Raw genomic sequence first — 22,002 nt, 5'->3', positions numbered from 1 at the left:
GGTGGTCACGTAAGGAGGCTCGAGACCATTCATCAAGTGTTACCGATGCGGCAATGAGGGACAGACACAAGTTGCCACCGTGTCATCGGAGACACCAGCTGCTGCCGTGACATCACTGCTACCTCCTGCCTGCAACCCGCAACAACAGGGAGCCTCGGCTTGGACTTATCAGCAGCAGTAGACGTCACACTAAGGACGAACCGGCCTGAGAGGATACCCACTGGAGTAAAGGGCCCTCTTATATTAAATGGACAAACATGTGGAGCATTATTGCTGGGACGTTCTTCTATAACTATGTTGGGATTATTTGTTTTGCCTGGTGTTATCGATGCAGACTTTACTGGGGAAATACAAATCATGGCTTACACCCTTTATCCTCCGATTAAAATTACAAAAGGACAACGCATTGCACAATTGGTACCACTGTCACAAATGACATCAGGAATACAATCATTTACTGGACAAACACGGGATGAAAAAGGTTTTGGTTCTACTGGTGTTACACTTTTAATTGTGGATTTACAAAATAGACCAAAGCAAAAGGTTGGAATTACTTATGGGCATCAAAGCATAACCCTTTATGGATTATTGGATACAGGACAATTGGACATTAAAACTTTACATGATGCACAGAAGTTGCTGGGAGACTTACAGTGGCTGAAGCCTATTGTGGGAATACCAAATCATTTACTAGAAGCCCTACGGCCTTTGTTGAGAGGCGTGGACCCTACTACTCCTGTACACCTGACAAAGGAGCATCATCTTGCTTTGCAGCAAATTAGTAACTGTGTACAGCAAGGGTATGTGTCTCGTCGACAACTCGACCACCCCATTGACCTTATTATCTGGAATAGCCCTTGCCACTTGCTTGGTGCTCTCTCTCAGTTGCAAAAGAAAACGGGGGAGATACGGGTGTTGGAATGGTTATCACCACCACTACAGCATAAGAAAACAATATCTTCAAAAATTGAACAATTGGCTGCATTAATCAAAAAGGGGCGTCTCAGAATTCTTGAAGTGGATGGTAGAGAACCTGCTACTATTAGATTGCCTATGGAAAAAGAAACCTTGGACTGGTACCTGATTAATTCAAAGAATTTACAAGAAGCATTATTGATGTCATCTGCTAAAGTAGAGACTAGTAAATTAGTGCCTAGAGTTTTGCAATGGATGACAGAATGGAACTGGATTACTCGACCTTTGAGAGAAGAATGCCCCATAGAAGGAGCTATTACAGCTTTTACAGATGCAGGAAAGAAATCAAGGCGTGCTGCTGTTACCTGGCAAGAAAAGGGACAATGGAAGCATCAACTCCTCACAGCAGACCCTGCAGATAGCTTACAAACTTTGGAATTGCTAGCAGTAGTATGGGCGGTATCCAACTTACAGGAGCCTTTAAATGTGGTCACAGACTCTATGTATGTTGCAGGAGTAGCCAAACGAATAGAGGAAGCAGCAATTAAGGAAGTGAATAAGAAACGATTGTATGAGTTACTGATACAGTTAAGGAAGGCTTTACGAGAAAGAAATGCAGCATATTCTGTGATTCATATTAGGAGTCATAAATGGTCTGAAGGTTTAGGAGAAGGGAATGAACGTGCAGATAAATTGGTTACCCTACCCATTGATAATTCTTGTCCTATTGACAAGCACACATTGGCCAGAGAAGCACATAGTAGATATCATCAAAATGCAAGAGGTTTAGCAAAACACTTTGAGCTGAGTTTGTCAGAAGCCAAGGCCATTGTCAGAGCATGTCCAACATGTAGTTATCATAATGGTGGGATAGGTCTAGGCATCGGGGTAAATCCTCGAGGTTTAGAAATAAATGAGAAATGGCAAATGGATGTTACACACATAGCCAGATTTGGTAAAGTCAAGCATGTGCACGTCACCATAGATACATATAGTCATTACATATGGGCTACGGCTCAGGCAGGAGAGAAAGCTACACATGTTATCAGACACCTGTTAAGTTGTTTCGCTGTTATGGGAGTTCCAAAGAGTATTAAAACCGATAATGGTCCAGCTTATGTAAGTGCTAGGGTTCGGAAATTTTTGAATCAGTGGTCTGTTAAGCACGTGACAGGTATTCCACACTCTCCTACTGGACAGGCAATAGTGGAAAGAGCAAACGGTACCCTTAAGCAGTATATTGAAAAACATCAAGATTTGGCAGATCCACAAGCATGTTTGGCTAAGGTTTTGTATGTGATTAACCATTTATGCATTTTTGGGGAAGATGATACCCCCCCTGCAATGAAACATCATCCGAGGTCAGGTCAGGAAAATACTAAGGAAACAGAGGTCTGGGTTAAGTATAAGAACCCGAGTACAGGATTATGGGAAAAACCTGCAAAAGTATTATATTGGGGTCGGGGGTATCTTTGTATTTCCTCACCTACAGAGCCTTTGTAGGTGCCTGCTAAGTGGACTAAACCTGTCTTTGATGCAGCCTCTGGTGGATCGCCTCACGGAGGAAGACAGGGAGCGACTGGGGAAGAAACTGCTTCTAGTCCTACAACCACTACTGTTACAATTGAAGGGGTACTCGGAAGCGTTGGACAGAGCACTGACACGTCACTATCAGACAGCCCAGGAGCTGATTGGTTTTATTGACTCATTATCAACTTTTCATTTAACGAATCCAGCGAAACTACATTGTCTTGACTGTTACAATCCACATTGTGCTGCCTGGATAGCTCTACGTTGTGGGGGTTGTGAAAGAACTTTTTAGATAGAACAATCACTATTGTGGGATTTGTGGTGTCATACTTGTGAACAAGAGCACACGTGGGGTAAAAGTTGGCAAGATGAATTAAGGAGACAAACAGAGCAAAATGCATATATAGCTTTAAATCTTTATGAGTCTCCTGAACAGAAAATTCTTGCTTATTATCGATGGGAACTACAATGTATTGTGAATAGAATTAAGGTTCAAAGTAAATCACGTATAGTTTCTATAAGGTGTAGGAAATTAGTGCCTTTAACACAGCATTCAGTTGTAGGACCCTTCAAAGGGGATCCTGATAGAGCATTAGATTGCTGCATTGACAAGTTGCAAAAATTGAGTTTGCAAGTGGCAGGACCAGTGAGATCAGGAGCAGCAAGATTAAAGACAGATAAGAAAAAGAAGGCAAAAGGGGAAGGGTCTCATTTGAATAAGGGTATCAGTGATTGCTAATTAATTTTCTATGATTAGAACACTTTTACAGTTGTGAGACCCTCGGGAAGATATAGTTGTTGAGGAGGATAACGAACAAGAACTACGATTACGAAATAAGATACGTCTTGTGTTAAAGAGAGACCTTGAGCTGTTAGCCTCATACAGCAAAAAGGCAGAAGAGGCTTTGCGATCACCACCATTGAATTGGTTGTTTTGGATTGAAGAACCACAATTTCATACTGGTCCTTACTTATATTCACTTCCTTGTTACGTTTGCAAAAGGGATAATGATAAATGCTATGCATGGGTAGCTTTGCATTGTGCAGATTGTAATCAGGTTTATTGGTATTCACAGAGGTCAGTAGATTATTTATGGTGTAAACCTTGTTCTGGAAAGTGGATTCGAAATTATTTCTGGGTTAGAGCTCTTGAACAAAGTACTGGCCTGCCAGGACGGACAGGATTACAGCTTTTTGAGAGTGCAGAACAAGTGATTATAGCATATCTTAGGTGGAAGTTGCAGGAAAACCTTAGAGTATTTGAAATTACTAAAGCCTCACCCATCATAGCAGCTCGCTGTAAAGCTGATTTGCCTTCAAACTTATCTCATGCTATACCTGTGAGCAAGGATGCTGATTTAGAATTAGATCAGTATATTCAAAAATTAACTCAGCCTTACAATAGACAATCTAACAAACCAGGGAAAAGACAGCGAAGAAAGGAAAAACAACGCAAGCAGAAGGAAGAAAGGGAGAAGCAAAGCAAGCAGAAAGAAAAATGAGGTTTGTTCTTGTTATACTGCTCAATGCTGTAGCAAGTGAAGCAGTAGGAATAACACACTTTAGTCAACCAAGGGAAAATTTATGGGTGACACTTGCTAATCAAACTAACCAATCATCACTTTGTCTTAGTCTTGGAGGAGTCACTAACCCATTTGGAACATGCCTGGTGGGACTTCCGGTGTGGTCTCCTGGAGAATTTTGCAGTTTGATAAACAACCAAACCTTATGTATGTCTAACATGTCAAACATCACATTGCCAGTGCAACAAGGGTATACTGCAGGTCAGAGTGACGGCTATCGTCAATGCTTACTAATCCAATCACTTAACACCTCTTTGCATTCTCCTCCTGAGGAACTGGATCTTTTTGGAAGTACAAATGCCAGCGTATCTAACACTACAGCTGGTGGATGGTTTAGCTTCAGACTTTTGGGTGCTCAGAATTTAAACCAACCTAAAGAAACATGGGCCACCCTAGATTCATCCCTGAATGTGAGTGAATTCTCTCCACAGCATTACAATCAATGTAACGGCACAAATATCACAGCACCAATGAAATTACCCACAGGAATATTTTTGATTTGTGGAGACAGGGCATGGAATGGCATACCAGCTAAACCACAGGGTGGACCCTGTTATTTGGGAAAATTGTCACTGTTTCACCCTAATGTGTCCTTGCTAATGCAGCTGAGTCAAAATTCAAACAGGAAAAAACGTAGCATACATGACTTAGACTGCAGCAAGATAGGAGATCCACGGTTTTGGGGCACATTCAAACAGGTGGTGGTTTCAACTATCTTGCCAGGAGGATCTGCCAATAAAGCCATGAATTTAGCAAAACAATTAAGATGCTGGGCAAGGGATGAGCTGAACAAGACATCACAAATTCTAGACATGTTAACTGCAGATGTGCAAAGTGTTAACCATGCTGTTTTGCAGAATAGAGCTGCTGTAGATTTTTTGCTCTTAGCACAAGGGCATGGATGTGAAGAGTTTGAGGGAATGTGTTGCATGAATCTGTCTGATCATTCGGTGTCCATTCACTCTAAGATAAAAGAATTGCAACAGGGACTTCACAAACTTAAGGAAGAAGACGGTTTAGGAATTGACGAATGGCTTAAAGGCTTAGGACTTGGACCGTGGATGAGGAACCTTGTGATCTATGCTATAGGCCTGCTGGGTGTAATCTTACTGTTTTTGCTTATTTTGCCTTGTATCTTTAACTGTATTCAAAACATGGTTAGCCGTACAATAGCAAAAACATGGCAAACTAATCTCCTTGCGCAAGAAGAAAACGGGGGAAATGTGGAGAGATTTATTAATAATTGGTTAGCTGAGAAAGGCCACGCTGAAATAATGCCGCTGGTTAAGCTGAAAGAGAAAAGCCAGCAGTCAGCAAGCTAAAAGGAAAGGTCAGCAGTGACCTTGCTGCAACATGAGGAAAGGGAGTAGAGATATTCCTGAATATATCCTGAGAATATGTAGAAAGTATCAAAAGTAGAACCATAGGAATGTAGAAGTAGGCGTAGATGCTGATATGTAAGCTGACCAATCCTGAGCTCAACTTTTGCAATATGTATGAAGCTCATTATTAACTGTATTTAACCCGCCGTACTGATCAATAAAATTGGGCCTATGATGATCAACGGATGTCTGGGTCTCCTTCCTTCGACAAGGTGTGCCTCTGTATCTCGAGATCTAGAAATTGCTGATGTTATCCTTCTTAAAGTCTGTAATAGCACAGCCTTGGGATACCAGCTGTTTCCATTTCTTAAGTTCCTGTTTCCTCCAGTTACATGCTTGTAGGTACTGAGTTTTTGGAGTAGCTGCTTTCCATTCTGACGTTGTATCATCACCAGCACCATCCAGCAGTTCTATCTAGGTTTAGGCTTCCATATTGACAGGATCTTTTCTTGATCTCCTGCAGCTCTCATCCATAATTTCCTATATACTTGACCTAAGCATTCTTCTTTCAGGATCAATCTTAAGGCATCATCCGAACATTGGACAAGTCCATGTAATTTTCAAGCCTGTGTACTTGGATTGAGTCCCATCAACTTCGTGATACCCAAACCTCCATCCTTGGCTACACTTAACACCATGTTTGTGTGATGCAGTTTGACATTACACATGCATGGTGTTAAGTGTAGCCATTCCTTGACAGTTGATCGAATCTGTAGGTCAGGGAATTCAAGGAGCCCTGATTTTGCATCCATGTGGTCTGCCAAGTACATTAGTCTGGGGATGATGAATGTTTTTTTGGAGTGTCAGTTTTCTGAAGAGGTTTTAACATGATGATATATATTCTCATCCGTATTACTCACCAAGCTAACTACTTGGGAGTCCACTTCCCTTTGCTGCAGACCATGTAGAAAATGTGCTGGTGGCTCACGGTGTCAAAAGCCTTAGCGGTGTCCACAAGTACGACACCCAGCAGTCTGTGTTCTCTTTTGGCAGGTCAAATTATTGTTTGCAGGAGTATCAATTTCTCAGAGCATCCCCCTGCTCTTATAAAGCCTCTTTGGCTTGGATTGAGGGGGCATACCTTAGTCTGCCTTGCTGTCGTTATTCTGGAGAACAGTTGTAACAAGACAGAACCAATCTTGATGGGTCTCCAGTTATTAATGTCCTTTAAATGTTCTGATTTGGTTGACCTTGGCATTAACAGTCCTGCATCCCCTCACCATACCTAGGATTTTACCTGATGTTAACCAAAGGTTGAATATCTCCATGATCCAGGAGAATTCAGGGATCATCCATCTTCTTGATGTCCTTTAGGGTGATCCCATCTGGACCAGGAGCTGAGTTTCGGCTGATTTCTCACACATTCTTCTCAATTTCTTTAGCTGTAATTAAGTCCCTGAAAGTGCAGTTGTTGGCTTTCCCTTTAATTTGGAAATTCCCAAGGCTCTTAGTGTTTTCCATCAGGCTTTAACTTCTGAATAAACTTTGCTGGGTGGAATGCCACTGGACAAACATTCAACATCATCCAGAATAATCCTGGCTAATTTACCCTATTTAGATGGAATAGGTGCTAGAAGCACAGCTAATTAACTCTCTTGATTGCTCTCTTCATGATCCACTTCTGGTGACCTCAAGTTTCTTTCTTGGGTCCCTATTTTGTTCTTATCTGTGGTTGATGTTCTTATCTGGCTTACCATGTGCAGGCATCAGAAGCAGTCCTGCACTGACTCATTGACCAGTGATGTCATCCCCTGGCCATTAAGTAACTGCTTGAATGCCCTCGGGAAGGGGTTGAGTTTCCCAGCTGAAAGCCATTCACCAGGAGTTCTCTGATAATGGGCCTGAGCTACCCCTCCTTTTGCTAGTTGATGTTCCCCAGCTGTTCCTCCTAATTTTCTGGACAATGACTCATGCCAGGTTCTGTTTTCATACCCACCGCTGGTTCTCTGGGGAACAGTCTCCTTTTGTCAGGAATTTGCTTTGCTGTCTTGGATGGAATGTGTTCAGCTATGAGTTTATGGATGTTTTTATTTCTCTGAAACAGAGCTTCTAACCTGATCAGTAGATGTTCTTCCTCCTTGGTCCAACACCTTTTGTGAGCTCCTCAAGCAGGTGGAGGTCTCCTTTGCATGGGAAGCAACAATCCTCTCCCGATTTCTGACAATTGGATGTACCAATCTTTTGTGTTGTTCCAGACTGATTTTTGTTTGTAAGTACCATCCCCATGGCTCGCACATCCACTACCCAGTTGCAGCTATTTCAGCCATTGTCCTGCATTTAGAAGATGACATGCAATACTGTGATAGTTACTGTTTTTCCTCCTGTGCTTAGCAGATCGAAAACAAATCCTCCTTTTGCTGTAGGCTCTTTTCAGGTGTTCAGTTAAGCCCAACACACAGTCCATACAGGTTCCACAGCCTGGACATGGTGGATTTTTGTCAGAAATCATCACTGTTGGAATGCCCTAAGGCATCTGATTAACATGTTCCTGGCATGGGTGGGGATATTGCCAGCATGTTGTTCTCCAGCTGAGGAGGCGATGTTTCCATTGTGCTTTCTCTCTCATGCTCACCACTTTTTTCCTTGTGGTTAAGTACCAACAGCTCATTGGTCCTCTGGAGACAGCTGTCTTTTCCCACACTTCGATGATGTGTAAGATGTTCATGCACCTCTGGCAGCCTGGTCAAATTCTCCCAACTTGTGGACAAGTGAACACATTCATTCATTTCAAACACTCCCTAGTTATAAAATTCCTATGTCACCAGTTTGATTTCATTTTCCACCAAATCTAAGGGGGCAGATGGTAAATTTGCAGACAACAGGTGTACAAGGGGTCTAATTTCAAATTTCTGGATCCCAGGTCTACCCAGTCAGAAAGGCTGGCCTGGGTGCAGGTTGATTCCTGGAATAAGCATACCAACGGCCCCATTTTACAGATCTAGAATTTTAGTTTGTCGCAAATTAAGGAGAGGAAGTATTAGATTGCTAGTGGAGCCCCTGACCACTTAATGATCTTTGCCCAGTACAAACCCATGGGCCAGGTTTTGGGACAGAAGCTATGCAGCTCTTACCTTAAATTTGTTTCACTTTATATCTGGACGTCATTGGCTGGTGATTCCAAAAATATTTTTCACAGACAGAATCACTAGGTTGGAAGAGACTTTTAGGATAATGAAGTCCAACCCGTGCCCTAACACTACCTCAACTAAATCCACGGCACTGAGTGCTACATCCAGTCATTTTTAAACATATCCAGAGATGGTGACTCCACCACCTCCCTGGGCAGACAACTCCAGTACTTTATCACTCTTTCAGGAAAAAACTTTTTGTACCCAACCTAAATTTTGTCCAACCTAAATTTCCCTTGGTGCATCTTGAGACTGTGTCCTCCCATTCTGTGAGTTGTTGCTTGGAGAAAGAGACCAACTCCCACATGACTACAACCACCTTGTCAGGTAGCTGGTGAGAGTGGTAAGGTCACCTCTGAGTCTCCTTTTTCTCCAGGCTAAACAACCCCATCTCCCTCAGTCGTTCCTCACAGGGCTTGTGTTCCAAACCCCTCACCAGCCTTGTTGCCCTCCTCTGGATGTGCTCAAGCGTCTCAATGTTCTTCCTAAACTGAGGGCCCAGAACTGGACACAGCACTCAAGGTGCAGCCTCAGCAGTGCCCAGTACAGGGGCAGAATGAGCTCCCTGCTCCTGCTGGCCACACCATTCCTGACCCAGGCCAGGAGCCATTGGCCTTCTTGGCCACCAGGGCACACTGCTGGCTCATGTTCAACTGGCTGTCATCAGCACCCCCAGGGCCCTTTCTGCCTGAGCACTGTCCAGCCACACCGTCCCCAGCTTGGAACATTGTAGGGGGGTTATTGTGGCCAAAATGCAGGACTTGGCACTTGGACTGGTTAAACATCACTTTCTTGGACTCTGCCCATCCATCCAACCATTCCAGGTCTCTTTGCACGGCCCTCCCACCTTCCAATAGCTTGACACACACTCCCCCCTTAGTGTCATCTTCTAACTGGCTAATGGTAGACTTAACACCCTCATCCATGTCATCAATAAAGATATTGAACAGAACTGGCCCCAGTACGGACCCCTGAGGGACAGCTCTGGTGCCTGGCTGCCAGCTGGATGCAGCACCATTCACCACCACTCTCTGGGCGCATCCAGCCAGTTCTGAGCCCAGCACAGAGTGCTCCTGTCCCAGCCGTGGGCAACAGCTTTTCCAGGAGCGTGCTGTGGGAATGTCTCAGTTTTAAAAGACAGGTGTCTGCTGAGGAAAGCAGGAGCCTCTCTTGAAATGGAAAATGCAAACCCCCCTCTCTCTGAATTACTATATTTTTGAATTTAAAGGGCTCTCAGGCAAAGATATGGCAATAGGAATAACAGCTGTTTATTAGGAAAAATAAAAATGAAAATGCAGTAATACAAAACAACACTGCCAGAGCCAGAATACGACCTGACACCCTCTTGGGTCACAGTATTGGTAGCAGTCCTATTAAATGGTGGCTGCAGTCCTCCTGAAGTGACAGATGTGGTTCTGTTGGAGCAGTGATCCTGTAGAAGGGTGTAGTTTTCCTCTGAAGATCCAGTGGTAGTGTAGATGGGCCTGGTCTTCCTCTGGGAATCCAGTGGAAAAGGCTGCCTGTTATGTTCCAAATTTCAGATTATATCCAGATAGGAATTCTTGGCTCCTCCTCCTGGGCAGAGCATCTCCCAATGGGATGATGTAATTTTTATCAGTCATGCAGTGAGACTCTGTGGCCCATTAACAGAAGATACCTCCCTGGGGGGAGGATTGGGTCGGGAAGAGATAAAGAAAACTGCCTCACCTGATTTTAGCAGGTGGCCCATTAACAGAGAATATCCCTTCCAGAGTTATGAGAGATGGGTCTGGAAGAGAAAAAGAACACTGGCTCACCTGATTTCAACCGATGATGATAGAAAAATACTTCTGGTTACATCTTGCATTTCAGCCTAAGACACTCCGGGACACCAGGGATATCTCCTAAGGGAAATGGGCTGCTCAGGTAATTTTCCTCTTCCTCTGCCTTGGAGCAGAATATTCTCTTCTCCCCATCATGACCTATGTCTGCTCTGTCTCCATCTGCAAAGCCTTGTGGTCACTCTGGTACCCTCCTGGGCAGCAGAGCTTGTGCCCACATAGCAGCAGCTGCCTGGGCCAGTGGGTTTCTCTCTGCTCTGCTGCTCATAGCCAGGACATTTTCCCTGCCCCTCTGCCAGGGCAATGCCCTGCGCCAGTTCTGCTGTGAGGCTTCCCCAGGGCAGTGCCAGCGGCAGCGGCTCCCTCAATGGAGTAACTGGAGGCAGAGAAAACCAGCGAGCCCTTGGTTAGCATCTGTGACAGCCGGTGACAGCCGGTCTCCTCGCTCACTCTCAAACTGGTCCTAGTCCAACCAGAGCTGGGCAGAGCAGTTCTCATTAGGTCTGGGCACCAGAGTGTTGCCACCCTCACATCTCTGGGTATTGCTGCAGCCGCACCTGGCTCAGGGACTGGGCAGACCTTGCAGCCAGCCAGTACCACCCTCCCGAGCTGCACACAGCTGGGCCCCAAGGAACATCCGGATCAAGTAGACCTGGCATCCTTCTTCCACCCCAGACATGGGGAAACCCCAGAGTCCCATTCCACCACAGAACTGGGTAGACCCAGCAGCCCCATCCAACCCAGAAACCAAATTTCAACATCAAAAAATATATTTTTGACAAAAATAAACTGTTTTAGTTTTTTTTAAATAGACGCATTTCTACATTGAAGAAAGAAACTCCTTCGGAAATACATTTTTTAAACTGTTTTTGGATCGGACCCACAACACCACAGTGGTGATCACAGCCAGCATCTGCTCTTGGCTCTGCCTGCACACCCACCCATCCACCCACTCAAATTGCCACCACCAGACCCCACACAACCCACAGCAAACAACCTGGGTGGGGGGATGGTGTAGGGGCAGCAGAGCCTGGCATGAAGTGACCAGAACCTAGGCCGAGCTCCCCTGCACACCGGGAGAGAGCAGGAGAGCGGAAATCCAGACACAAGGACAAACGCATGGAGGGAGACATAGAGACATAAATACAGAACACAGCTTTGCTGACAGGGTTTTTTATTATTCAGGGGAAATGGCCCTGGGCTCAGAGGGATCCTCCAGGATCGATCATCTCCTCTTGCCACCGGAGGAGGACAGGACACAGATGTCAGCACCACTTAGAATCCTAAAACACAAAGCCCAAAACGTCACCCTTCTGTTTCCATTGGGATGTGAGAGGGCCCACCCCTGTCCCTACAGGCACAGCTCACCTCCTCATGGGTCAGGCGGGTCCTGCTGCCCCAGAAAACAACACCCCTGCTTCAATACTTAACACAGAGTGGACTGGGAATAAAGACAGCATTAGAGACACACTCAGGGCATAGGCCTGGACTGGGTGGCAGGGGAGAGCAGAGGGGCATGGGGAAGGGGCTGTGGCAGCAATGGGGTGCAGGAGCTGCTGTGCTGCTGCCCAGAAGCACTGGGCTCCTGGCCAAGAGCCACAGCTGGGGCAGGGGTGTGCCCTGGCTCATCCAGGGGGTCCTGGGGTGACAGGGATGGAATGCAGCAGGGCCCTGGGCAAAGGCTTCACTGGGGAGGAGCCCTGGGGGAGGGCATTGTCTGGGCTGTCAGGAGGGGTGCACTGGGCTGTGCTGGGACAGACTGGGATGGCCTGGGCTGTGGTGGCCATGCAATGGGAGGGTCTGGCACCGGCAGAACTCGTGGTACCCACCAGAGGCGTCTCCAGGACCACAACATTGTCTAAATCCAACTGCAGAGAGACCAGGAGACCTTGCTGGTCACTGGGATGTCCCCAGTGCCAGCAAGGGATGGGGGGAACCCACTGCCCCCCAGTTCCCTGAGGGGATGCCCTCCAATGCCAGCAGACCACTCACCTCCCGCAGATCATCTTGGGTTCCTTCCAGGAGTGCCTGGAAAGGAGAAAAAAGGCTGGGTCTGAACTGGACCTCGTGGCACTGTGGGGGGACATGGGTGCAGGGAGCAGGGTGCGGGCAGAGGGATGGGAATTCAGGGCCTCCAAGGAGATCTGTTTGAGGTGGGGGGAGATCCAGAGACACTGATCTGGGGTCACTTGAGGGCTCAGAGGACAGGGCTGGGAGTATGGAAGGAGCAGGGTGTGAGGTACAGGGGAGGAGAAAGGAATTGATATGTAGGGACATGGGAGTGCAAGGGAGGGGCTTGGTGGGGACAGAAGAACGAGGATGGGTGGGGACAAAACCAACAGTACTGGGAGATGGTGTGGGAGTGGAGGGTGAGTCAGGGAATTGTACAGGGGGACCCCTCTGCAGTGGCCAGGAAGAAAGACAAAGGATTGAGGGGGGACATGGAAGGAAAGGCCTCAGGAAGGGTCAGTGGGAGGGCAGCTGGGGACCCTGAATGGGACACAGAGGAGGGACCAAAAGGGTGGGATGGGAGGCCAGAAAGGGCAGGATGTGGGGACAGCGTTTGGCTGGTGTCTCACCTTGGCCTGTGCCGGGGGGCACAGCAGGATGGAGAAGAGCAGGGCCACGCTGAGCACAGCCACCTTCATCTTCCTCTGGCTCTGGGCAGCGCTGCCTGAGGCTCCAGCAGGTGAGGAGCACCTTTATCCCTGCCGGGACTCCTCCCTGCACCCTCCCTGCCAGCCCCCAGGCCAAAGCCCAGCTTGGCACAGCCCCAGCCCTGGCCACAAGCCCAGCCCTGGCACAGAGTCCATCCCACCCCACCTGTGGCACGGATCCAGCCCCCTTGCCCGGCATTCCTCCAGCTTCCTGCACAGGGCAGCTGCCGCTGGAAGGGCCCAGGCACCTGTGGGGCCAAGGGGGGCAGCCAGGGAGCCAAAGGCACCTGGGGACCCTGTGGGGACAACCCCCAGTCCAACACAATCCATCCTCCAACAGCCCCAGTGCCAGATCCCCCATCTCCTGCTGCTCCTCCCCTCCCAGAGCTTTCCCTGTGGGACACCCCAGAGCAGAGCCCGGCCCCAAACCCAACATTGTGGGAGAACAAGGGGAACAAGGGACGTGTGATCAGGTGGCTGATTGGCATCTCAGACACCGCAGACACTGGGGAGCACTGGGCAATGCTGATCACCTGCAGACAAGGCTGAGGGCTGGGGAATGGCTCAGCTGTGACAATTCCCACATCCACACCACCTGATATCCCTTTCCCCGCAGATGCCAAACCCGACCAAGCTCCATGCCCAGAGCACTGTCCAGAGGGGAATATGCCCTGCCCTGCCCCTCATCCTGTCACACCTGCAGCCACGGAACCCTCCCAGAGCACCTGGGTCATGGCCCTGGCTCTGGGCCCAGGCCAGCACTGGCCCTGACCAGGATGTGCCCATCCCAGGGCACATGGGGAAGTGGGCACCTGTCCCCAGGCAGCCACTCGGAGCTAATTGGGGTAACAGAGGTGCCCTGTGAGGAGGAGGGGTGTTGGTGCCCTGCCAGCATCTCTGACGAGCCCTGTTTACCCAAGCCCTGAGGCACCAGGAGGACATTCAGACATCTTGGGCTTCCAGGAAGGAAAATCCACAGTGAGGTGGTTCCTGAGAACTGTCCAAGGCTGTGATTCCTGTTTGACATTCCGGGGCATTAGTGAAGGGTTCTGCACCTCTCTTTTTCCAGGGACATTTTCGATCCAGCAGAGATGTCTTGTGGGCCACCTGGGAAAACATTTCAGGCCACTGCCTTGACTGTTTGCTCTGGAACTTGCCCCAGGAGCTGCAGGGCCCAGGAAGATTTTTCTGTGGAGAGCCCCAGGGCTGAGAGACCAGAAGTTACCCTTGGGAGATCCTTGACTGATGGACAAGAGCTGTGATGTCTTTGGGTTGCTGAAGACACCATGGAATGGAATTGAGGACGTGTCCACGGGATTCTAATTGCAGAATAATGGCCAAGGTGAGATCCAGACCTCCTTGGAGATCAGTGCCAGTCAGGGGGGTGGCTCTGGACAGCCACTGACCATGTGCCACCAGCCCAGGCAGAAGGAGCTGGACAAGCTCAGAGAGTCCCAGTGTAGGCAGATTGGCCCTGCAGCTTCAGGGACCCCATGGGAATGTCCCTGCCCCCCTCAGGGCTGTGCATGAGCTGTGCAGAGTCTCTCCCTCCAGCTCTCAGCAGCATTTCAGCAATGAGCTTTTTCCCCTCTTTGACTGACTGGTGCTTTTGCACAAACAATTTACATCGGGGTCCTCGGCACAGGAAAGGCTCAGACTTCATGGAGTAGCTCCAGAGCAGGCTGAGATGCTCCAAAGGGTTGGAGCACCTCTGTGACAGAGACAGGCTGGGGGAGTTGAGGTGGTTCAGTCTAGATCAGAAAAGGCCATGGAAAGACCCAGTTGAGACCTTGCAGGACTTCAAGGAACCTCCCAAGAAATGTGGGGAGAAATGTTTTAGTAGGGCTTGTCTCACTGGGGAAGGGGAAATGGTTTTAAAGCAGAAGAGAATAAGTTCAGACTGGAGATAAGGTAGAAATCTTTGATGCTGTGGTGGTGAAACACTGGCACAGGTTTCCCAGGCACCTGGTGGATGCCTCATCCTTGGAAATATTCCCGGTTGGATGGGCTCTGAGCAGCAGGATGGAGCAAAAGATGTCTCTGCTCCCACCCCACAGGAGGCCCTGTGGTGTCAGCTTCCAGCATGGTCGGTGTCTCTTGTAGGATTCAATTCCCCAGGAGAGCAGAGGGAACACACAGAAGCACAGATGGCAGGAACATCCTCCCATGGAGGTGGGAATATTCTGGATCCACAGGCTCAGGCTGCCCTGTTTTGTGTCTGTAGATGGACACCAGTGTCAGAAGAGACTGAGAACCAGGAGGCCCCACAGTGTCTCTGAGTTCCCTTGGTTCCGGGAGGCCACACAGAGTCCCAAGGTGTGGCAGTAAGTTCCTTTGTTATGAAACTGGGCTGTTATAAAAAAAAGTAGTTTGTTCCAGTTGCCCCCCATGTATGTTGGTTTGTCCCAGAGATCCCATCCCCCTGTCCATCTCCCTCAAGAGCTCCCCCTAATTCCAGATCCTTCCCTGCCACTGAGGGAAACCCTGCCCTCCTCCCTTGTCCATTACAGAAACCCCACCTTTCTCTCTAGAAACTTCTGTGTCCATCTTGTATCCCTCGAATGCCAATTGCTATGCTCAGTCCACTCTCCTCCCCTGTTGTTCCCCACTGGCTGCCATAATGTGTGCCCTGCCCTGTGCTCCTCCCCAGGTTTCTGCCATTGCTTCTGGTTTGCATCCTCCCCATGTTCCCTGTCCCGTACTGAAGCTATTGGAACCCTGGATTTGCTGTCACTTGTCCCTGCACCCTCTCAGAGATTAAATCCTCTTGGGAACCTGCACAAGTGATCTCTCTCTTTCCTTGGCTCTGGGTTTCTCAGCTCAGGACATCAGTGGCTGCACAGAGCAGCTGCTGCTTCTGGGAGAGAGCGGCCCTGCTTGTACCACCAGCCAAACCAGCCCCAAGGGCGGACAGGGAGTGGCCACTCCTGGCACAGGCCAGGAGACAGGGCTGGCTGCAGACATCTCCGAGTGGCCGCCGTGTTACCAGGGCCCCTTTGGCTCCATGAGGCCCCACAGAATCCCAGGGTCCCTTTGGCTCCATGAGGCCCCACAGACTCCCAGGGTCCCTTTGGCTCCATGAGGCCCCACTGAATTCCAGGGCCCCTTTGGCTCCATGAGGCCCCACAGAATCCCAGGGCCCCTTTGGCTGTACGAGGCCCCACAGAATCCCAGGGCCCCTTTGGCTCCGTGAGGCCCCACAGAATCCCAGGGCCCCTTTGGCTCCATGAGGCCTCACAATGTCACAAGGACCCCTGGACACCACAAGGCCCTGAGGTATCCCAGTGGATCCTTGGTTCCAACTGGCCTTGCTTTGTCACAAGGGCCTCTGGATTCCCTGAGACCCCACAGTGTCACAGTGTCCCCTTGTTTCCACAAGCCACAGGGTCACAATGAACATCTTTAGGCACCAGAGTGTCACAGCATCCCCTTAGTTCCATGAACTCCACAGTGTCACAATGTCCCCTTGGTGCCACTTAGTCCTGCAGTGTCACAATGGTTCCTGGGAACCATGAGGCCCTGAGGGATCACAGTGGATGGTTCCATGAGGCCCCACAGGTTGGCATCTCCTCTTGGTTCCACAAGGGCCCATGGCCACAAAGGGGCTTCTGGATTCTACAAGGGCCCAGAGTGTAACAGAGCCCCTGTGATCCCATGAGTCCCGGCAGTGTCACCATGTCCCCATGAGTCCCTGCACTGTCACAATGTCCCCATGAATCCTAGCAGTGTCACAATGTCCCCAAGAGGCTCTGCAGTGTCACAGAGGAGCAGCACTGGAGTGGGCACAGCCCCAGGGGAGGTTTGGCAGCGTTCCCCTCTCTGTGACACCACAGTGGTGGCAGCCACAATGCTCCCCACTCTGTGACACTACAGGTGTGGCAGTACTATGTCCCGTCTCTGTGACACCACAAGGGTGGCAGCCCCAAAATTCCACTCTTTATGACCCCACAGCAATGGCTGCCCCAACATTCCCTTCTCTGTCACACCAGAGCAGTAGCAGCACCAACATTCCCCTCTCTGTGACACCATAGTGGTGGCAATCCTGACCGTCCCCTCTCTGTGACACTTCAGTTAGGGCAGCCCTAAGTCCCTTATCTGTGACACCACAGCTGTGACACCCCCAGTCCCCCCTCTCTGTGACACCAGAGGTGGCACCCCCAGCATTCCCCTCTGTCTGACACGAACACAGTGGCAAACCAAAGATTCCCCTCTCTATGAGAAAGCAGTGGTGGCAGCCCCAACATTCCAACATCACATCGGTGGCAGCCCCAACGTTCCCCTGTCTATGAAAACACAGAAGTAGCAGCCCCAACATTCCCCTCTCTGTGACACTGCAGCAGTAGCAGCCCCAGTGTTCCCCAGGCTGTGACACTGCAGCGGTGGCAGCCCAAAATTTCTCTCAGTGACACCATTGCTTTGGCAGCCCCAGTGTCCCCCTCTCTGTGGCACCGCAGTGGTGGAAGCCCCCAAGTTCCCCTCTCTATGACACTGCAGGAGTGGCTGTCTAAAGTTCTACTCTCTATGACAGCACCACAGTGGCAGTTCCAACATTCCCCTCTTTGTGATATTTCAACATTTGCAGCCTCAGTGTTCCCCTGTCAGTGACACCACAGTGGTGGCAACCTCAGTGTTCCCCTCTCTGTGACATGACAGCGGTGGCATTACCAATGTCCCCTTGTTTATGACACCAAAGCGATTGCAACCCCTGTGTTCCTCCGTCTGTGACACCACAGAGGTGGCACCCCCAGCGTTCTCCTGTCAATGACAGCATTGCAGGGGCAGGCCCAACCTTCCCCTCTCTATGACACTGCAGGGATGGCAGCCCCAAATGTTCTCCTGTTTGTGACACCACAGCGGTGGCAGCCCCAGTGTTCCCTTCCATGACAGCACAGCAGCAGCTGCCCCAACCTTCCCCTCTCTGTGACCCCACAGCCCTGGCAGCCCCAGTGTTCCCCTCTCTGTGACACCACAGCTGTGGCAGTCCTGTTTTCCCGGTCTCTGTGACACCACAGCTGTGGCAGTCCTGTTTTCCCGGTCTCTGTGACACCACAGCTTTGGCAGTCCCGTTGTCCCAGTCTCTGTGAGACCACAGTGGTTGCTGCCCAAACGTTCCCCTCTCTGTGACACTGCAGCTGTGGCAGCAGCACTCGAACAGAAGCAGCAGCTGTGGAACAACAGGGGAGCAGGGGAGGAGCAGAGACAGAGCTCTGGAACAGCGGGGGATGAGCAGTGGTAGAGCAGTGTTGGAGCAGTGGTGGAGCAATGGTGGACGAGCAGAGGAAGTGTGCTGGAACATCCCCAGAGCAGCAGTGGAGCAGCTTTTGAGGAGCAATGGAGTGACCATGGAAAAGGTGGAACAGTGGTGGCACAGGAAACACAGCCATGAACAGTGGTGGCACATTGGTGACACAGTGGTAGCACGTACGTGGCACACTGGTGGCATTTTGGTGGCAAATTGGAGACATGTTGGTGGCACACTGGTGGCACATTGGTGGCACACTGGTGGAACTTTGGTGGCATATTTGAGACATGTTGGTGGCACGGTGGCACACTGGTGGCACACTGGTGCACATTAGTAGCACATTGGTGGCACATTGGAGGCATGTTGGTGGCATGTTGGTGGCATGTTGGTGGCACGTTTGTGGCATGTTGGTGGCACAGGCCCCACAGCCATGGAGCAGCGCAGGAGATGCCGAAGCTGCGGGACACGGAGCAGCTCCAAGCGCTGTGTCCTGCAGGAGCCGGCCCCTCACACCAGAGCAATCCCATCAGGCTGACCCAGAGCGGGGGCAGCAGCAGGAATTGCTGCTGGGCTCTGGAAGACATGGATGGAGAACACTCCTGCTCATTGTGGCCTCTTTAGTGATGCCGGGACAGTTCCAGTCCACCTGAAGTCATGAACTCAGGAGATACTCAGGACAAAAGCAATCAACTGCCTTCTTTACTGCAGGGAAACACAGCTTGGGAGAAGTTTAATGATTCCTGATTTAGGAACCAAACTGGGTCAGTTATTGGCCTGTGGTTTGTTCTAGTCCAGGGAGCAATTTCCAAAGTGCTGCGCTTTGGCATTAAAAATGAGCAACGTGCCTCATCACCTGGATATTGCACTTGGAGTACAGAGCTATTTGTGGTTGTTATGATCGAGAAAATCACTGGAATTCTTTTCTCGATTTCACTCTTTCTTCTTCTCTCTGGGATGAAGCCTCCAACACTCCCTGCAGGTCTGCTTTCCAGAATCTGCTCCTCTGGAGTTGGGATGGGACAAATGAGCAGTGGGTAGAGGGAGGAAAATGAACCATTCAAACTGCAAACTTTATTTTTGTAACCTCTGGGTTTCAGTGTTTAGAAGCCGGCATTGATAGTTTTCTCTGACCAAATCCCTCATTTCTCACTTTTGCCCTGGCAGAAAACCTTCCTTTGGCCCCATTTAGGAACTGACCCTTGGAAACACCTCACTGAAGATGCTTTTTTTGTTGGTTTTGCTAACAGATTACAAGAAAATCAATGCAAAGGGAGGGATGAGGGAGAGGGCAGAAACAATTCCTTTCTTTTGTCTTCCTGGTGGAAAATCTCCTGTGGAGCTTGTGCTGCAGCCGGAGATGGCCAAGGCCAAGGGCTGAGGGAAGCAATTCAGCTGAGGCAGCTGAGACATCTCTTCCCTGGTTTGCAGCCCTGGGGCTGGCAGGGGACACAGCTGCCCCCCATGCACCCCACACCCCCTGGAATGGGGGATTCTTCCTGCCTCTGCCAGATGCTCCTTCTCTATCCCTGGCCTGGGTGCTCCTGGTCTGAGCTCCCTGCCATGGTCAATGCTGGGGGTGGGGAGCAGGAGGGAGGAGTTCAGCGCCAACCTGGGAGGTGCCAGCGGGGTCAGAGATGTGTGGAGATGACAGTGACAGAGTGACAGGATGTGCAGATGGACACAGGGACAAGAAACACCTCTGGGGGAAACTTGCCTCTTTGAGATTTAGGGAAATTTCCTTTGGGACACACACATGGACACAGACACACAAACACAGAGTGTAGCTTTGCTGAAAGGATTTATTTCTCATTTGAGGAAAAAGGCCCAGGGCTCACAGGGGATCAGGTGATTTCTCCAGAGGTGATCATCTCCTCATGCAACTGGAGGGGGACAGGACATGGTTTTCACCAACAGTTCCTAAGACAGAGAGCCCAAAATGTGATCCCCTGTATCCCCTGGGACAGGTGAGGGGCCGTGTGCCCACCCCTGTTTCTGGAGGGTGAAAAGAATTGACGTCTGGAGAAACCCAGGACAGGATTTGGCCCCTCAGATCTACAGGGTTCCCAGACCCCCTAAGCCCTGGGATGCTCCAAAACTGGCCTAAGAAATGCCCCCAGGGGGACTGTGGGGTTCCCAGAGCTGCCCAAGTGCAAGGAAAGACTTGGGGTCTGCTTGGAGCAGCACCCCCAAGAAACAATCAGTGAAAGCTCCTTTCTGTCCCTCTGCTGGCCCCAAACTCTGCCCACCCAGGACACCCCAGGGTCCCCACAGGATCATGTGGGAGCCAAAGGAGCACCAAGTGATGCTCACCTATCCATGGAGAGCGGCAGCCAGGCGCTTCTGCCGCAGGAGAGCCCGCAGCTCTTTAGCCACAGGGGGCTGGGGACAAAGGCAGCATTAGAGACACACTGGGGGCACCGGGCTGCACTGGGAGGCAGGGGAGAGCAGGGGGGCCTTGGGGAAGGGGCTGTGGCAGCAGTGGTGTGCAGGAGCTGCTGTGCTGCCGCCCAGAAGCACTGGGCTCCTGGCCAAGAGCCACAGCTGGGGCAGGGGTGTGCCCTGGCTCATCCAGGGGGTCCTGGGGTGACAGGGATGGAATGCAGCAGGGCCCTGGGCAAAGGCTTCACTGGGGAGGAGCCCTGGGGGAGGGCATTGTCTGGGCTGTCAGGAGGGGTGCACTGGGCTGTGCTGGGACAGACTGGGATGGCCTGGGCTGTGGTGGCCATGCAAGGGGAGGGTCTGACACCGGCAGAACTCGTGGTACCCACCAGAGGCGTCTCCAGGACCACAACATTGTCTAAATCCAACTGCAGAGAGACCAGGAGACCTTGCTGGTCACTGGGATGTCCCCAGTGCCAGCAAGGGATGGAGGGGACACCACTTCCCCCCAGTTCGCTGAGGGGATGCCCTCCAATGCCAGCAGCCCACTCACCTCCCGCAGATCATCTTGGGTTCCTTCCAGGAGTGCCTGGAAAGGAGAACAAAGGCTGGGTCTGAACTGGACCTCGTGGGGCTGGAGTGACACACAGGTGCAGGGAGCAGGGCGCAGGCAGAGGGATGGGAATTCAGGGCTTCCAAGGAGATCTGTTTGAGGTGGGGGGAGACCCAGAGACACTGATCTGGGGTCAATTGAGGGCCCAGGGGACAGGGCTGTGGGTGTGGAAGGAGCAGGGTGTGAGGTACAGGGTAGGAGAAAGGAATTGAGGTGTAGGGACATGGGAGTGCAAGGGAGGGGCTTGGTGGGGACAAAATACGAGGATGGGTGGGGACAGTGGGAGGGCAGCTGGGGACCCTGAATGGGACACAGAGGAGGGACCAAAAGGGTGGGATGGGAGGCCAGAAAGGGCAGGATGTGGGGACAGCGTTTGGCTGGTGCCTCACCTTGGCCTGTGCTGGTGGGCACAGCAGGATGGAGAAGAGCAGGGCCACGCTGAGCACAGCCACCTTCATCTTCCTCTGGCTCTGGGCAGCGCTGCCTGAGGCTCCAGCAGGTGAGGAGCACCTTTATCCCTGCTGGGACTCCTCCCTGCACCCTCCCTGCCAGCCCCCAGGCCAAAGCCCGGCTTGGCACAGCCCCTAGCCCTGGCCACAAGCCCAGCCCTGGCACAGAGTCCATCCCACCCCACCTGTGGCACGGATCCAGCCCCCTTGCCCGGCATTCCTCCAGCTTCCTGCACAGGGCAGCTGCCCCTGGAAGGGCCCGGGCACCTGTGGGGCTAAGGGGGGCAGCCAGGGAGCCAAAGGC

At 50.7% G+C, this 22,002-nt stretch overlaps 2 long non-coding RNA genes across 2 annotated transcripts; both read right to left on the bottom strand.

Moving 5' to 3' along the window:
• Positions 1-11,518: 11,518 nt before the first annotated feature.
• Positions 11,519-13,016, bottom strand: LOC131560340 (uncharacterized). The gene is made up of 5 exons (XR_009274957.1): positions 12,938-13,016; positions 12,351-12,386; positions 12,188-12,226; positions 11,727-11,799; positions 11,519-11,641 (listed from the first exon to the last, which is right to left on the bottom strand). It is a non-coding gene; the product is annotated as an uncharacterized LOC131560340 (long non-coding RNA).
• A 7,022-nt stretch (positions 13,017-20,038) lies between these two features.
• On the bottom strand, positions 20,039-21,735 carry LOC131560310 (uncharacterized). Its single transcript, XR_009274948.1, has 5 exons — positions 21,639-21,735; positions 21,190-21,225; positions 21,026-21,064; positions 20,568-20,636; positions 20,039-20,174 (listed from the first exon to the last, which is right to left on the bottom strand). It is a non-coding gene; the product is annotated as an uncharacterized LOC131560310 (long non-coding RNA).
• Between the last annotated feature and the right edge of the window lie 267 nt (positions 21,736-22,002).

Source organism: Ammospiza caudacuta, chromosome 7, assembly GCF_027887145.1.
Source record: "Ammospiza caudacuta isolate bAmmCau1 chromosome 7, bAmmCau1.pri, whole genome shotgun sequence".
NCBI lineage: Eukaryota > Metazoa > Chordata > Aves > Passeriformes > Passerellidae > Ammospiza > Ammospiza caudacuta.
Note: the sequence above shows the minus strand (reverse complement) of the source record. Positions and strands in the feature narration are given on the sequence as shown.